The sequence below is a fragment of the Triturus cristatus genome, chromosome 9 (genome assembly GCF_964204655.1).
Source record: "Triturus cristatus chromosome 9, aTriCri1.1, whole genome shotgun sequence".
Lineage (NCBI taxonomy): Eukaryota > Metazoa > Chordata > Amphibia > Caudata > Salamandridae > Triturus > Triturus cristatus.
This window is the reverse complement of record NC_140592.1, coordinates 586,336,135-586,354,159: the sequence shown is the minus strand read 5'-3', so window position 1 is coordinate 586,354,159 and position 18,025 is coordinate 586,336,135. Positions and strand designations below refer to the sequence as shown.

Here is an 18,025-nt window from a genome sequence, read left to right as displayed (position 1 = left end):
TAGGAGGACATATAGGCTGTACAGTGGGTGCAAATGGCACTTGAGAGGAGAAGAATACATAACCTACAGTAAACACCATCATACTAAATAGTATAAACAGACATAATAATACAAAACGTTTGCTCTTCATTATTTTACATATTTTTGTCTTAAAGTTCATTTCCTCAGCGGGTCTCTCCATCTTGAAAAACTCCATCCTCTAATCGTGCCGCTCGCGGCGGGTGGGTATCTTCTGCTAAGGAGTACGCCTGTCAGTCCAGGGAACGCCCCAGACCAACCAGAACCATTGCCCTAACGTCTTCGGCCTGTACCCCGAAGTCTTGGCACCGCGACCCTGCAGCTGAACCCGGATGGTGGTTCGAAAAACAAAAATCAAAAAGTCCTTCAGATGGGAGAGCTAAAATATCAGAAAATAGTAAGGGAAGGGAATTTTTATTTGTCCATAGGCCTTGGCCTCAAGTTATAGCGAATTCGGCCAGGTACTGTCTGGTCTTGAAACAAGAGTTCAGGCTCTGTGGTGTCTATTCGAATTGACGGTGGCACAGCTTCCTGCAAAATATCGTCGCTTTCTCGTTCTGAAGTCGTTCCCTTTACACGTGCATCACTAAATGGCACAAAACGGGGGACAGTGTCAGTTTCAGAATCAGCGATACTCTCCTGGACCCACCGGTCATATGGTAGGGGCAAAGGGATCCGTTTGCAGTGGGCGCCGTGTATCCAATTATTTTTCCCTCTCACTCGAACCGCAGATCTTGTCGATAGAAGCACGAGGTGAGGGCCGATCCAACGGGGCTCATCGTTGCTTTTTCGTTGAAAATTTTTAATAGGCACCCACGAGCCAGGGTCGATAGGGTGTCCTGGAGCTTCAGAGGCCTGGGGCAGAGTATAGTGCACCTGTTGGTGTAAAACACGCACTTTAGCCGTCAATTCATACAGATAGTCAAGCAGTATTGGATGTTCGATTTCACTGAATTTTGTCGGTCTTGGCACACCCCATATGTTGGCTGGCCGGCCAAAAATGATCTCATAGGGACTAAGTCCCACTCGTGAATGCACAGTCATTCTTGTTGATAGGAGTGCTAAAGGCAGAGCGTCAGGCCATTTAAGACCGGAGCTCGCCTGGATTTTGGCCAATTTAAGTTTCAGAGTGCCATTGTAGCACTCTACTAGCCCAGCTGATTGGGGGTGATCTGCAGTGTGGAACTTCTGTTTAATGCCTAGTCCCTCACATACTTCTTTCATCACTCGACCCACAAATTCACTCCCATTATCACTTCAGACCATTCTCGGCATTCCAAACCTAGGGAAAAATTCTTTGACAAGGGCTTTAGCTGTGGACAAGGCAGTATTGTCTTTTAAAGGGTATGCTTCTATCCACTTTGAGAAGGCACAGACAACAACGAGTACATATTTTAAATTGTTGCACCTTTCCATGTGGATGAAATCTAGCTGCAAAACCCCGAACGGATACGTTGGAGGTGCAAAATGACCAGCTGGAGTTGGGGTTCCCCTACCAGGATTGTATTTCAGACACACCATGCAATTTTTGACCACATTCTCTGCACATTTGGGAATTCCAGCGTTTTGCCATACTGGAGCCAACAACTTACATATCCCTTTCACACTAATATGGGCCATTCCATGAGCCATCGTCACCACTGCATGCACATACGCATCGGGTAACAACCAACGCTGATGTTCTGACAAATCAACCCAACAACCTTTTTCATCCAATTTACCCGTACTTTCTCTCCACTTGCTCAATTCTTTCTCTGTGGCTTCAGCTTGAAGGGACTTCACGCTCTCTATCGTGTCTTCACACATTCCAACATCACCAACCCATCTTGCAGGGCCTGCAACATACATTCGATTATTGACGTTCTTCGCTGTTTCTTTCGCAACTTCATCAGCAAATGCATTACCACGACCAACATCATCGGTAACTCTCTTATGCGCACTGCATTTTACAATCGCAACTTGTAGCGGCAAGGCCAGTGACTCAAGGAGATCATTCACCAACTGACCATTCTGAATTTTGGTTCCATGCGAAGTCAGGAATCCACGTTCTTTCCATAATCGCCCAAAACTATGGGCCACGCCAAAAGCATGCTGACTATCGGTGTATATGTTCACCTTCATACCTTTCGACAACACACATGCTCTCGTAAGTGCAATTAGCTCTGCTGCTTGAGCCGAGTTATGTGGTATACGTGCGGTCTCAACAACCGTGTGCAAAGTCGTGACAGCATATGCAGCAGTCGTATCACCATTCGGAAGCTTGAAGCATGAACCATCCACCCATAAGGTACCATCACACTCAGTCAAGGCAGTATCTTTAAGATCCACTCTCCCTTTTGTTTCCTCCTCTGTTCTAAACAGACAATCATGCTGTTCAATCTTATCTGTGTCTGCTGCAATCAGCAATAAAGTAGCTGGATTCAATGTGTTGCATCTTTTTATGTGTACATGACTCGCTAATAGTGTCAACTCATAACCTGACAATTGAGCACTAGTTAAGTGCTGTGTCTTGGTCCTGTTCAACAACGTGTCCACTGCGTGCGGAACCATCACAATTAACGTGTTATTCATTACTAACCCAGCAGACTGTCGAATAGAGACAGCTGCTGCCGCTGTGGCTCTCAAACAACTTGGCAATGCTTTGGCTACCGGATCCAAAGTCGATGAAAAATATGCGCATGGGCGCTGTTTGTCTCCAAAAGACTGTGCCAACACTGACAATGCACAACCCTCTTTCTCGTGAACATACAATGTAAAAGGCTTGCTGTAGTCGGGAGTGCCCAACACAGGAGCTGAACATAATGCCTCACGCAATTCAGAAAAACTTTTCTGACACTCTTCAGACCATGGGACGAGATTCGGTGTATCTTTACATGTCAATGCTATTAAAGGTTTTGCCAGCAAAGAAAAACTCGGGATCCACTGCCTACAGTAGGAAGTAATATCCAAGAAAGCACGCACTTCTCTCTGTGTTCTTGGCACGCTCAATTTTGCAATGGCCTGAATTCTTTCTGGGGTCAGTTTCCTTCCCTCCTTCGAAAAGAGATGACCTAAGTAGGTCACTTCTTGTCGACAATATTGCAGTTTTGAGAGAGACACTTTGTGATGGAAGGCAGACAAATGACGCAACAATGACACCATAGCTTCTTTACAAATCTCCTCAGTATCCGCGGCGATTAGTAAATCGTCAACATACTGTATAAGGGTGGCACCACTAGGTAAAACAATTGCATCAAGCTGTGCTTTTAAAGCTTGGCTGTATATTGATGGGCTTTCACAGGAGCCCTGAGGAGCGCGTTTAAAACGGAAGCTACGACCTCCTAAACTGAAGCCAAAAATATCCCTGCTTTCCTCTGCAATTGGGATGCTAAAGAAAGCATTCTTTAAATCTATCACTGAGAACCAAGCAGCGGATGCTGGAATCATAGTTAACAAAGCAGTTATATCAGGGACCACTGGAAACTGTGGCACAACAATCTTATTTACCTCTCTAAGATCGATCACAAATCTGTAAACAGGTGGCTGTGAGGGGTCAGTACGTTTTAAGACAGGCAAAACAGGGCTATTGCAAACGTTACCTCTTGTCTCTTCAATTACATCCTTTTCAATCAGATCATGGATAATCGCTAGCAGCGCTTTTTCGCCCTCATTAGAGATTTTGTACTGGGGAATGCGTGGCAATTTAACATTGGCTTTCAAAGTTACCACGTATGGCGGTATTTCCAAATGGCCCACATCATTAAGACCAGAAGCCCAAAGAGCATCTGGAAGAGATGACAATTCAGCTGGCAGTTCATTCCTTGACAAATACATTGGAGAAATCACTTCCCTACCAAGTGTAAGTTGTACTCCCGAGGGGGAACAATATAATGTTGCATGTAATCTCTTTAACAAATCTAATCCTAACAGGTTCTCACCACAACCTGTCGTTAGGATAAGGGGTGCTTTCAGTTCATAAGGTCCAACAGAAAGGGGCATAGGACTAGAGATTGGGTTCCTAACCTGGGCGCCAGAAAAACCTACTGAAACATTCGTGTCGCCAGACAAAGGTGCGCCAGGGAGTTTTGAATGCATAATTGAACTTTTTGCAGCACCAGTATCCAACAGAAAAGGTTCTGTCACACCCGCTGTAGTCACCTTGACATATGGTCCACTCTGATCCACTAGCACTGAAACAACTCCCTCTCTTTGTCTACGGCTATCCTAGTAATCATTACTTTCTACATTTTCATCCGCTGCATAATAGTCATTGTTATAGTACTGAGCTGTCCTACCAGTTGCATTTGCTTGCTGATCAAAACTATTAATCGTATTTTGAGATGGAAGAGGACGCGCGTTCTGGGGACCACTCCCGCGTCCCCTACCCCTAGGAGCTTGTCAACCACCTCTACCTCTGGTGCTAAAAGCGCCATTAGCGCGCTGTAACAGAATAGGACAACTATACTTGAAATGACCCTCTTCCTTGCAATGTGAACATTGATTAGGGCCTACAGGAACGCGCGATTGAGAATACTCGTACCTTTGCACGTTTCTCTGAAACTGTGGCGGTTGCTGATAATTACTCTGGCCACCACGTGGCGGGTAAGCTTGCTGTAACCGAACCTTCGTTTTTAATTCTTTCGTTTTCTTGTCTGCTTTATCTCTCTCATCCTTATCTCTATTTTCGTAATACTGTGCAGTAGCCAGTATTTGCGCTGATGAGGAAACAGCCAAAGAACTCTCTGAATCTTTTAACTTCTTACACAACTCGGGAAGCAAATTATGCACAAATTTATCAACAAATAACCGTTGACCACCTTCAGTACTCATATCTTGACCACTGTGGTCAATAAATGTTTCTTCAAACCTTGTAAAGAAATCAGACACTGTTTCATCTTTCTTTTGTTTGCAAGCCGATAGTTTATCCCAATTCACACGCATCGCGGGCATTAAAGTTTTCATGTAGGTGATAATTCTACCAGGGAGTTCTGCTACTAGGGGCTCAGGCTTCGCACCACCAACTTGTCTAGTGTCTGCAGCAATGATATTAGCCCATGTGTCACCTAGTTCTGCATTGTGATCTACATTACGAATTGATCCCCATAAAGGCTGTGGAACAACGTTTCCAAACAACATGTCAATGTCAGCTAGATTCATGACACATGATCCTGCCGTCTGTGACAACTCCTTATAATATCCTGCAGGGTTTTTACAGGGATCAGGCAATGTCTGTTTAAGCGCTATTACTTCAGATCGTTTCCAAGGGACATGCACCCAAACACGCTGGAAATGAGCTGGAGCAGCAGCAATGCCGCGACCGGCGTCAGCCGCAACGGCTTCCTTCCATACCGGAGGGACTTCTCTCATGGGGTATTGTCGTGCTTTTACCTTTTTCCCTACGGGTAACTCCTGTTCTAACAATGACTGATGACAATCATCATTCCTGAAGGACAGTAAAGTCGCAACTGCTTTATCTACATCGGGACCCACAATCGTACCTTTTCCAAAATCAAATAGCACTCGACACAACTCCTGTGAGCTTGGGTCTCTACCATGATCTTCCAATTCCTCACAGAGGAATTCACACATTTTCTCAAATACATACCTCTGTTTTGGGGCTTCCCATTGGTGAAAAACATTAACAACTGACTCCACATCATAGAGTGAAGAAAAAACAATCCACCTACGTGCCTTATGGTCTAATACCTCTTTCTCTCCAGAATCAGGCAGTTGACTACGCAACTGCTATTCATTGTCGTGCAGAAGGAGAAGTTGAGGCAAGAACGGGGGAAAAGACAGAGGGAAGAAAAACGGGTGCAGATACAGGTACAGGGGCAGTATCAGGAAGAGCGCCAAGGGAGGCAGCTGATGTACTAGGCAAAGTCGCAGGGAGCGCAGAAGAGACAGGTAGCGAACTTGGCGGCCCTTGAAAGGGCTGCGCTGTAGGGACAGGAGCCAGCTGAGGAGGGGCTGGCGGCTGCGGAAAAGCTTGCGGCAAATTAACTGGAGGCTGTACATTTAGAGGTTGTGGAGGCGCATACGGAGGTGGCGAACTTAGCAAATGTGACATTAGGGGATCTTTCTCCTTCTCTTTTAACACAGTCTGTTGAAGGTGCGGTAAAACTGGGTAACATTTATCGATCCCTAGTTTACGCTGTCTATGTAACTGCTCATTCATTTGTTCCTCCTCATTATCCTTAAATTGTACAGCTGCTTGCATAACTGACATGCCTCTCTCTCTTTTGTTTTTCTTTGCTAACTTGATTTCCTTCTGTTTGGCTTCCTTTCGCCATAGGCGGAAAGAATCAAACATCGCCGGCCGGGCTTTCTTTTTAAATAATTTAACTTCCAAATTGTCTAAGATATCTGTGTCGAAACTACCATTTTGGGGCCATTTTAAAACACCGTCCTTCCTGGTGTATCGGATCCATACTTTATTATATGCAATGGGGCCCACGCCATGTTTTACATAAAGCTCATAAGTTGGAGTTCCAATTGGAGGAACCGGACACGAATCCTCCAACTGGGAATCCCTTTTACAACCCAAACAAAACAAGTTTCCAAATATACTAGAACCAGGCATCTTTGCTCACTAGTCTAGTTTCAAACTTCAAAGGATTATCAAAACGCGATAGTCTCGTGAATACACGAGTCCTTCGGCTTTGGCGCTTGCAAGCTCCAAATCAAAGCGATCCCAAAGGGATACCAAAACTAAGAACCAAACTAAGAATTAGGAGACGCTCCACTTATACTTAACTGAGGTATCGATGACGTCACCAGAAGACTCGGGTTAATCGTTTCGCTCTACCAAATTATCAAGGGTCCAAAAACAGGGCGATAGTCAGGGCAGCAGTCCTTCGTAGCCGTCAGCAAGCGGGGAACCTCGCAGCAAAGACTTTCGGACCACGTCGACATGCAGGGGTCGATGAAGTGGCGGCCTTCCTCCAGAATTTCCACACGAAGCTCCTCACGAACCTCTGGCTTGGACCAGTACCGCTGAAATCGCCCCGAGTTGGGCGCCAACTGAAGTACTGGGTTATTTAGGAACCCAGCGGTGCCAGGGGTAGCACCCTACGACTTTGAGTTCTTCCTGTCTTGGACCACAGAAACACAGAGTCTTGCGGTGGCGTCAAAGATCGTTTTAATATTGACTGCAGCCAGTAACAGCAATCCTAGAAGTACACACGGGTATGTTCTCAGGAGACTGCTCAACCTTACAAAAACGGGCTTCTCCTTATATACAAAATATCATGCTTCAGGCACACATTCCTTGTTTTACAATATGGTTATTCATGTGTATTCATTACAAACGAAAAGGCAGAGTCATGATGACCATCCCACATTCCAGTTCAGCCAGCCCACAATTATTTACCCGGCGAGGCTCAGATCCCTCATCAGATATCAGCAGACCCCAATAAACACGGGCACCTCCTGTTGGTAAAACAAGCCATTCCATTCATTAGTCTTTATTATCGATGTATTACATCATGAAAGACAGTTACAATACATAAAAGAATACATAATTATAAAAATACATAATTTAAAAAGAAGAACATGAACAGAATACATAAAAATATTTCAGTACCCTAATGCCTCTTGTTTCTAATAAACCAAACCCAAGCCAAGAATTTGGCAACAGCAATAGCAACATATTCACTAGGCTCAAATCTCAACATTTCAAGTGCTTCTGACCCTCGTCTAGTGCCCAGAATTTGACATAATGGTTTGAGCCATTTAGCTCGGGGTGCAGCATAAGCAGGACAAACAAAAAAGATATGTCCGACAGAATCTATACAATCAAAACAACTTTTGCAAGAGTCGCTGGACGTGCCCTTCCATTTTTTGGTGAAAGAGTTGGTCGGAAGTGTGCCTACCCTAAATTGATGGTATAGTTTCCTGTCACAAGGTCTGGTGATGGTATCCCAGTAGGCTTCGAGGAGTGGAATTCTTTTTTGGGCTAGGAACCTTCCTGACAAGGACTCTGCAGTGGCTGAGTTAAAATGTTTCTGCTGAATCATTGACCAATAAAGGCTCTTAAAATCTTTCTTAGAGGGAAAGGGGTTATTGGCTGGATCAGACCATAGATTGCCCAACCCCATAGATTCCAGGAGTTGTTTAGTCTGTTTGAACCAGGGAATATTGCCGGCCCCCAGGATGGATCGCACATCGAGAAAGGCCTTGGCATAGAGATCCAACTCAGGGACTGTCCATAAACGCCTCCAAAAGGCCAGTGGCTTGAACCTTGCAATATCTTCAAACGAGTGACAGCCAAGGTCCAACAAAAGGGGTTTGACAGGGGTAGAACAAGGAAGCCCCGTAAGCAATCTGAGAAATTTATATTGCGCCTTAACCAGAAGAGAAAGATCTGCGAAACCCCACAGTTCAGCGCCATAAAGGATCGCCGAGTTGATCCTTACATTAAAGATTTTGATGGGGGGACCTATCATTCTCGACTGGGAATGCTTATGTTCTTTAACTAGGCAACCAGAAAGCTGAGCAAATTTTAGGGATAAAACATCAATTTGCGGCCTCCAATCCAACCTATTTTCAAAGACTACCCCTAAATAGGTCATAACATTAGTACGTTCCAGCAAGGCTTTGTCCATAAAGACATGGCCCTTTATACCTCTCCCTTTGTTAAAAACCATGTATTTGGTTTTGGACACATTGACAGACAGGTCAAAATCAAAACAAAAATTCGTGAAGACATTGAGTGCCACCTGTAGTCCAGACAGGGTCTGGGAAAGAAGTAGGGTGTCATCGGCAAACATAAGGAGTGGGATTTTAGTACCGCCCAACGTTGGGGCGTCCGTCGACGTGTTGGAATAGTACTTGACAACACTATTAATAAACAATAAAAACAAGGTGGGAGCAAGGACGCACCCCTGCCTGACACCCCGATTGACCCTGAACCGATCGGTAACCTGGCCCTGTTTCCCCCAGCGAACTTGAGCAAAGTTGTTGTCATGGAGCCTAATGATGATATTCAGGAGATCGGGAGGAAGCCCTAGCTCAGCCATAAAGCAGGAAGAGTCAGGTGTGAAAGAGATTAGCCGGAGGTTTGTGTGGGATGAAAAGGCTTTATGGTGTGTCAAACCCTGATGCTAATCACAGGTGGCCGTAGGACGGGGAGCTCATGAGACCGGACTGACCTGGGGCGGTGGAGCCAAATTGCACAGGTCACAGAGAAGTCAAATAGAAGGCACATGTGTTCTGAAGGCCTGTGCATGTCCTTAATGCGCAGCCTATGTGAGGGCACCCATAAGATGGCTACCGCTCCAAAATGGAACCCACGAAGTCAATGTGTAATATCGTATACAAAGTGAATTTATCGATGAAACGTTATGCAAAACACTTGTACATACTGCATTGGCCATTCGCGGTTCGCTGATACCGGAATAGTCAGGGTCGGGCCATGCCTCCTACGCGGTCCCAAAATTCAAAGTACCACAATACAGGTACTCAGACAAGCAATCAATAGCTCATATAGATCCTCATTTAATTGCTAACCAAACCATGGAACTGCTTACACACCAACTGACAACCTAAACTGTGTGAATGTCTGTATCAGTCGCTAACACATGAATTAAGCAAAACACAATTACTCACTCACTTATACAGTCAGTCACACACCTACTTAATCATTCATCCTGACTCTTATACACCCATTTATTCTTCAATACACCTTGGCATATATATATAAACCATATTTACATTTTATAGAAACACACATTCACTGGATGATGTCATCAGTGATGTCATCAGTGATGTCATTTGGGATGTCATCAGTGATGTCATCAGTGATGTCACTGACCATGTCATGAATGATGTAATATGTGACGTCATCAGCAGTGCATTGCGGGGGCGTGATTTATAGTTAGCTCAACTAGCTATAACAGGGGAATTTCTATGGTTTTCTATGAGTCAAGTGTCCAACTAACTATAACATCCCTGAAACCTATGGTTTTTTCAGTGAATATATACATATATATATATATGTGGCCTCAACTTGCCTGGACTTTTCAGAAGCTGATTTTGCACCTGCTGAACTACTGCTAATAATTGCTATAAAAGTTATCCTTCTAGACTGGAAATCTTTCAGTATGGTATTGTTTCCCACCTGGTGGGTTCGGGTAACATTCACGTGGCTACCACGTCTCTCAATATAAAGCCCCTGGAGATCCCACCATTTCTTAGAAAATTTGAAACACAAGATCTGTTCCTGCCATTGACTCGATCCACAGTTTCCTCTGCTCATCCTGTCTGTTCATCGCACTCCACCTTCCTTCCCTCCCTCAGAGACTCCCCATTGCTCTGCACTCTTTTCTCTTCATTTCTCCGCGCTTGTCTTTCTTCTGCCTCTCCACCTGGTTTCTCTTATAGATTATTTTCTCTTTTTTATTTTTTTAGTTGTTGTTTTCCAATATATATCCTGGTACATCATTCAGATTTCATGTCATCGTTTCAAACTTCTCAAAAGTATTTAGATCACTTGGGCTGTTTTCATTTATGTTGCTAAATATGATCGTAATTCTCACAGTGCACAGTTCTCAAATTAATAACAGCTTACACCTGAGTTAGCAGTTTATGAATTGGGTCTGATAATCCTGTTACACCACGATTTGCTGTCATATGAACTAATTTTGTAAGAATACGGGGATATTCTGTTTTAGAAGTTTTTAAGGGGCCGTTTTACTGTTGGGTTCTAGTGCTGTTTTTTAATGAAATATATTAATTGTTGGTTCTCGTGAATCTTTTTACCTATGACGTTTCACCGTGATACCATGCTCAATTAAATTTGATTTGGGGAAAAAGACTTAGGGGTGATGATCATTTTAACTGCACATGCACTTTACGCTGCAAAGAGCAGACCAGCAATTTGTCAGCCAGTTCTACCAGAAGGGACACTCTTAAACTCCATTTTCGGAGGGTTAACAAACCAGCAGCGCAGATGCACAGCTTATGAGTTGGGTCTGATAATTCTGTTATACAACAATTTACTGCTGTATGAACTTATTTTGTAAGAAGACTAGGATATACTGTGTTAGAAGATTGTCAAGGTGCCCCTTTTACTATTGGCTCCTAGTGCTTAATTTTAAAGGAATATATCAATTGGTGGTTCTCATGAATGTTTCCACTTATGAAGTTTTATTATGATACCATGCAATTGCACTTGCACTTTACTCTGCAAAGAGCAGACCGGTGATTTGGCCGCCATTTTTTTCCTACCAGAATGTACATTGTTATATGCCATTTTTGGATGGTTAGCGCACCAGTGGTGAAAGGGATGCGATTGGCAGCACCCTTTAAAAGTACACCAGCAGCGTGGGCAGGCCACCGGCGCACCAAAGGCAAGACGGCCTGTGCCGGTCCGCGGCCTTTCCACGTCCAGCGCCAGCATGCTGCTTGTTTGGACTCAAAATGTTGGAGTGTAAGTTATTTCTCCGATACCCTTAAAGAGTTGGGACAGATGGAAAGGTGGAGGATGCAGTTGCAAGCGCAAGTCGTTCCAGGGCTTCAGTCCTGAAATTTGGCTCAATGAAGCGTCCAATCCGAACATCGCTAACACTGTACCAGTGGTATATGTAATTTCACATGTTGATATAGTGGGACAAAGGGGAGGAGATTTAGCTATTATTTGCCAGGAGAGTTTTCATTGCTCCACTTTTACAATGGCAGTACTGTTAGGAGAATATTGTCTTGTATCTAATCTTGAAAGCTCAAATCAAAGCTTTATTCTTTAGACCTCCTGGTCCACCTTTCAATTTCATCCAGTCATTAGATGAAGTTACTGCCCAACACTGTGTCTAATATATTACTTTTACAGTGCTGGGTGATATTAACATTCACCTAGATAATATGTATGATGTTCATGCTCAATCCCTCTTGGACACTTTCTCAGCCTTACATTTGAGTCAATTAATCCAATCATAACACATGTAGCAGGACATATATTAGATCTAATTACCACCAATCTTAATGCCCTAATAGTAGATGAACTAGTGGAACTACCTTGGACAGATCATTGACTAATACATTTTAGTTGAAAGGATGTTAAAGTTAACCCAGGAGAAATACTTGAGGTGGGCCAGGTTACACAGAAGTTGAATAAAATAAATGAAGTAGATTTAATTCACAGACTGCAAAGCTCCCTACCTAGCTCAACAGGTAAAATGGAGGCTGGCGCATTAGGCGTTTTCTCATGGTTGGACCATTCTTTGTCTACATTGGCTCCTTCCGTACATTAGACCACAAATAGAAAAATAATTACTTCTCCTTCATTTTTGGAGCAGTTAGGTCTGGATAAGAAAAAATATAAAAATCTGAAATAGAAATGGAGAAGAGAGTACAGGGCAGAGGATAAAATTATCTATAAAGCTCTTCTTAAATTGTATAGGAAGGCAATTAAAGCCACCCAATCAAACTTCATCTCCTTGGAGATTAATACATCTAAGAACAAGCCACATGATATTTTTCACGTTGTGAATCTCTATTTACAACCCAAGACCTGTAACTCTAATGTAAAACCCTCACTAGATATTTGCAATGACCTATAACATTTTTGGGAGGAGAAAATTTGAAAATTGCAATCTTGCTTTAATTTCAATAATCGAGAACACCGGGAAGGGCATCAATTTCAGGGTAAAAAAATATTACTAGCAAGTCCAGTTTTAGGGTAGTCAGTCTAGCGCAATCTGAGAAAGCAATCAGAGAATGAAATGCCAAACCTCCTGCAGATCCCTGTCCTCCTAGGGTGCTGGTTATGGCCATTGAGGTGTTTAATCCGGTGATAAATGTGTTGTTTAATAATGCTCTGACTACAGCAACTGCACCAACACTCGGAAACAGGCTAAGATTAAAGCTTTAATGAAAAACCCTCTGCCAATCTGGAGGTACTAGCCAATTTCCAGATCGTTTTACTTCTACCAGCTTTCTCCAAGATGTTGGAAAAACTGGTGAATACTCAGTTGTCTGAATATTTGCAAATGGCAGGGCTTTTAAATCTCTCAGTCAGGGTTTCAACTGAAATTCAGTACAGAATCTGCCTTGCTAGACATTTCGGAGTACTTATAGGTCACTTTAGATAGTTATTGGAACACTGCCCTCATTCTTTTAGATTTAATACCATATGCCACTCCTTTCTGTTTCAAAGGCTGGCAGACGTGGGAGTCTGTGACTAGGTGTTCAAATGGTTGCTGTCTTATTTATCGGACAGATTTCAATCGGTTGTGATGTCCCAGTACCCCTCAGAGAAAAACATGCTATAGTATGGTGTCCCTCGGCTCCTCCCTGAGTCAGACGCATTTAAATGTATATATTGCCCTTAAGCTGTGCTGTTTGAATCTTTTGGGGTCAAAGAAATATGCTATGTAGATGATACTCAGCTGAGTCTTACTATGGATAGAGCTTGATCTAGGATGTCAGAAGCAAATTTTAAAAACTCATTAACACAGGTCATCAAATGGATGCAACAGAGTCATTTGAAATGTAACTCAGAGAAGACAGAGCTATTAGTCCCGAGGAAAGCGAATAATTTTACTTTTGATGAATAGTGGGCAGTTGGTTTAAAAACTCCTCATCCTTCAACTGTGGTAAAAAACTTGGGGGTTTAATTTGACAATAAATTGTTATTTCCTCAGCAAATTCTTAACACCACAGGCATGTGCTTTGCTTTATTATTGACTTTAAAATTAAAAATTGGTTAGATCTCTTACCCCTGTAAGTGCGAAAAACAGTACATGCCTTAATGAGTTCGCGTATTGAGTCTGCCAATAGTCTCTATCTCGGTATTCCTAAAACTCTGATAAATAAACTGCAGGTGATGCAGAACGCGGTGGCGCATGCACTTTTAAAACTCCCAAGGCATTCACTGATATCTAGTCATCTGAGACAGTTACATTAGATTTGTAGTAGCTTTTAAAAAATGTGCAGTGGCGGGTGAAAAATATTTTTGAAGTTTGATGATTTTAATGATGCATAGTTGTAACTGATAAATGAATAATGTTGCACTTGAAACAAGTTTACCGAATCATTAAGAAACATATTTAATACTGGTAAGTAGTTATGCCACATTTTCTGTGAGATGCCAATAATTTAATATGGATACAGTTTTTGGTGTTCTGCTCATCTTGCTCCTGTTTCATCCCCTTCCCAGTCAGTGTCCTGTTGAAAGCCATTTCTCTTTTGGTTTCTGCCGAGCATCAAGTGAAGGATGTCAAGGATTCAAAAATGAACGATTGTATTAGGAAGTGTGTGTTGTGAATGAAGCTTTTATTGACAATCTATTGGTGGAGTCTACACTGAGACTTCCATTGTGTACCCAAAGTATGATATTCAAGGACTTCCACTCGAATTTTCATAGAAGGCGTATTAATTCTATAAACCATTGTTTGAAAATTGTTTCATTTTGTGTTGATCATCTACGAAGTGCAGTTGCTAACAAAGTAAGTGGAAGATTTCTCTTACCTGAGGAAGTGGATTAGTGTTAAAGATTTAAAATATTACGTTGCTGTTTTTGATTTGCTAATGCAACCCTAACCATGATCATACCTTGCTGAATTTGCAGAATTTGTTATTAGAATTTGTGATTTGTGTATAAAAACTCTTGGGTTTTAGTACTGTGGGCTTCCTTTTGCTCAATTTTGTTCATGGGCTTGTTTTTGTTCATTTTTGGGCTGCTGTTGCTGGGAGGTTTTTCAAACTTTATGTTCATTTGGTTAGATTTTTCCTATGGGACGTTGTCAGTACTCTTTGTGAGTTTGACTTCATATACTTTTGCTTAACCTGTTTAGTTAGGGCTATGTTTTATGATTCTGTATTTCTGTATTGAGTCTCTGGCACTTCATTCATTTTTTCTCTCTTCCATATTTACTAAACATTCTGCAATAAATCTATTTTTGCCTCATTTTTGATCCAGAACTCAGTTATTAGAGTGTCCTTGTATATTTTTTTATGAGGATTGTAGTTTCTAACCGCAACATCTATTGGAGATTTCAGATCCAAATTATTTAGTTAAAAATTTGGGTATTAGTTTTTTCACTGCCCGTTGGTTAAATCCCTTTGGTCCCGTATTTGGTCTAAATTAAACGAAATCTTAGCCACTGACCACACTTTTGAGATTGTTCATATCTTTCTGGGTGGTATGGCTCCTATATGGAATGTTTCTAGTAACGTACGTAAATTTATATATTTGTATATAGCCATTTCTCTACAGATAATTACGACCAATTGGAAAGATACCTCAAAGATCTCTTACAATGCATGGTGGAACCTATTATGCCACCACCATCGACTGGATCGTGCTTTTGCCACCACTGTACCTCATTTGATCAAAAAAGATTTGTTATGGTTGCCGTTAACTAACTTTCTCTCTCAAACTGCCCCTTGAATAGCTTGTTTTTATTTCTCTTTTTGGTCATGTTTAACATACAGCTTCATTTATTTTATATATGCATTTATTAGCTTACGGTAATTACATGATGCTTACCCTGTATAATGTTTGCATTTCCCCCTCCCTTCCCCTTCTTTCTCTTCTCCTCTCCTCTTCCCTGCCCATTACTTAAAACCTTTAAAAATGCTTTTCCTCTAAGTATATTCCCTATTTCTCTATTGGCATTTGTTAATATTGTATGATTTCAATTTTACTCTATTGTTCTATCACATTGCCTTTGATTTTCTCTGTAATGATGTTTTACTTGGCTTATGATATTTAATAAAGCTTTCTAAACTTAAAAATTTGGGTATTCAAATTAATGGGGTTCAGATGTTTATTGGGGTTTGGCTCCCACAGCTGCTTGTGCAAAAGCGCTTTCAATTAAAGCTTTTGACCTTGGTACACAGCATATACCATGAGATAGGCCAAAGTAATTGAGAGATAGATTTCATCCCTGCCGGTTAGACATTTGAGATCCAGTAGAGGAAGATGGTTTCAGCTTTCCGCTGTCAGATTAAGGAGATTGGGAGGCAACGTTTTTTTTATATGTAGCAGCCAAACTATGGAATAACTTTCCCTTACTATTGCGAGAGTTGGATGATTAACTTCAGGAAAGTGCTAAAAAGATAGTTGTTTTCATCTTAACAGTTTTGGTGCTAAAAATGAAAGATGGGACCCTGCTCTATTGGCTTACAGCCTCATGCATCAAGCCAAAATCCAGTCGGTAAAATACCGATTCGCTAATAGCTCCCGGTATTGAGTTAAAAATACCCAATCCCAATGCATCAACCCAAAAGCAAAAATCGCTATTTAAGGAATCCTTAAATAGCGATTCCTTAAATAGCGATAGCATTTAAGGAATCCCAAATTGAGATTCCTTAATTTAAGGAATCTCTATTTGGGATTCCTTAAATGCAATGCATGAAAGTAAAAAAATTAGCGAATTCGCTAATAGGGGGAGCAAATTACCATGAAGATGAACTGCATGGTAATTTGCTAAAAGTTTGAAAAATGCACTTTTGTGCATTTTTCAAAGTTTCATGTTGCGCACACACATGCCCTTAGAGCATGTGTGTGTGCAACATATGTGCACATATCAATTTCAGGGGTGCAATAGGGTGTCATTTTGACACCCTTGCACCCTTGAAATTGCATGAGCAATTTGCGAGAACCTACTGGTACTCGCTATTTGCTCATGCAATCTCCAATTCATTCCTATGGGCCTGGAGGCCCATAGGAATGATTGGGATGGCATTCCTTAATTGCTACTCGCAATTTGCTAGTAGCAATTAAGGAAAGTTAAGGAATCGCTATTTGAATAGCGATTCCTACATGCATAGCCTTTTGCTATTCCTTATTAGCGATTCCTTATTTTTCGCTAATAAGGAATCGCAAATGCCAATGTTGATGCATATGCCCCTTAGTGCTGGGATGCACATTTGGGCAGCTCTCTGTATTCTATTGAAATGTGTTTTTTGGGGGGTGTTTTATATAGTACGAACTCGATTTGAAGGTATCAGAGAGCACCAGTTGCATTACAGACAGACACAGTCATTTTGTTAGGCACAGGTAGATTAAGTGATTTGCCCAGAATCACAGGATGTTGAGCGTCCCTGCCGAGATTCGAACCCAGTTCCCCAGCTTCGAGGTCTAGCCATTAATAATATCTTTCATTCACCTGCACAGTTAGTTTCCAGATGTCCCCTTTCTTACTCTGTTTTAAGGATTTGTCTATATGCTTCCTATGGCTAGTATTTCTCTTTTTTGTAGATGTACCATATACATGATCTCAATGCTCATTATAATTCTGTTATATTTTGTTACGTGATTTGTTTCTGAAAATCATCAATAAAAACTTTCTGACAACGAAACAAAATGACAAAAAGTGCCACATTTGTGCTTTCCTTGCTGCTAATCTATTGTGACATATTTGTGTAGTTCATTCACAAGTATTTAAATGTTGTTGTGTGTTAGAATGTATTTGGTATGGTACAGACTTTTCTTTTATGCTCCCTAAAAATATATTTTCACTAGTTTCACTTTACAAATTCCTCTCACTTTGCAGTCAAAGTAAGAAAGAAAGAAAAAGTAAACAACAATCTCCTTGTTAAAAGAATAAACAAACAGCAAATGTAACAAGATAAAAACAAAATAATGTAAAGGTCTCCTTATTGTTAATTCACCTCCTGAAATCTTGCATGGTTTGGGGGGGGGTGCTCCAGCACCTCCTGCACCCCGACTGCCAGCGCCTATGTGTGCCATGTCTGTAGCTGTCACCTGCTGTGCTCAGCATCAAACATCTATCCATAAATGGGCCCAGCACAGGCAACATGTACCACTCCAGCCTGCAACCTGATAGTCCCACAGCAGTATGCCTGTGCATGGTCCTGCAAGTGCAACATATCTGTGCAGGGCCGGATTCAGACATTTAGAGGCTCTAAGCACTTAAAAGATTTTGATGCCCCCATATATTTATATATCTAACTGTAAATATAAACGATAATAAACCGTAAAATTAAATTGTATTTTTCAAAATGAAACAAAACTTACCGGAAGATGGAAAATAATATCTCGTTTTGTATGCTTTCACTTTAT

At 41.7% G+C, this 18,025-nt stretch overlaps 1 long non-coding RNA gene across 2 annotated transcripts in view; it reads right to left on the bottom strand.

The window, feature by feature from the left end:
* The window catches only part of LOC146798357 (uncharacterized), a 175,226-nt gene that overhangs the window by 48,284 nt on the left and 108,917 nt on the right, over positions 1–18,025 (bottom strand). The window lies entirely within an intron of this gene.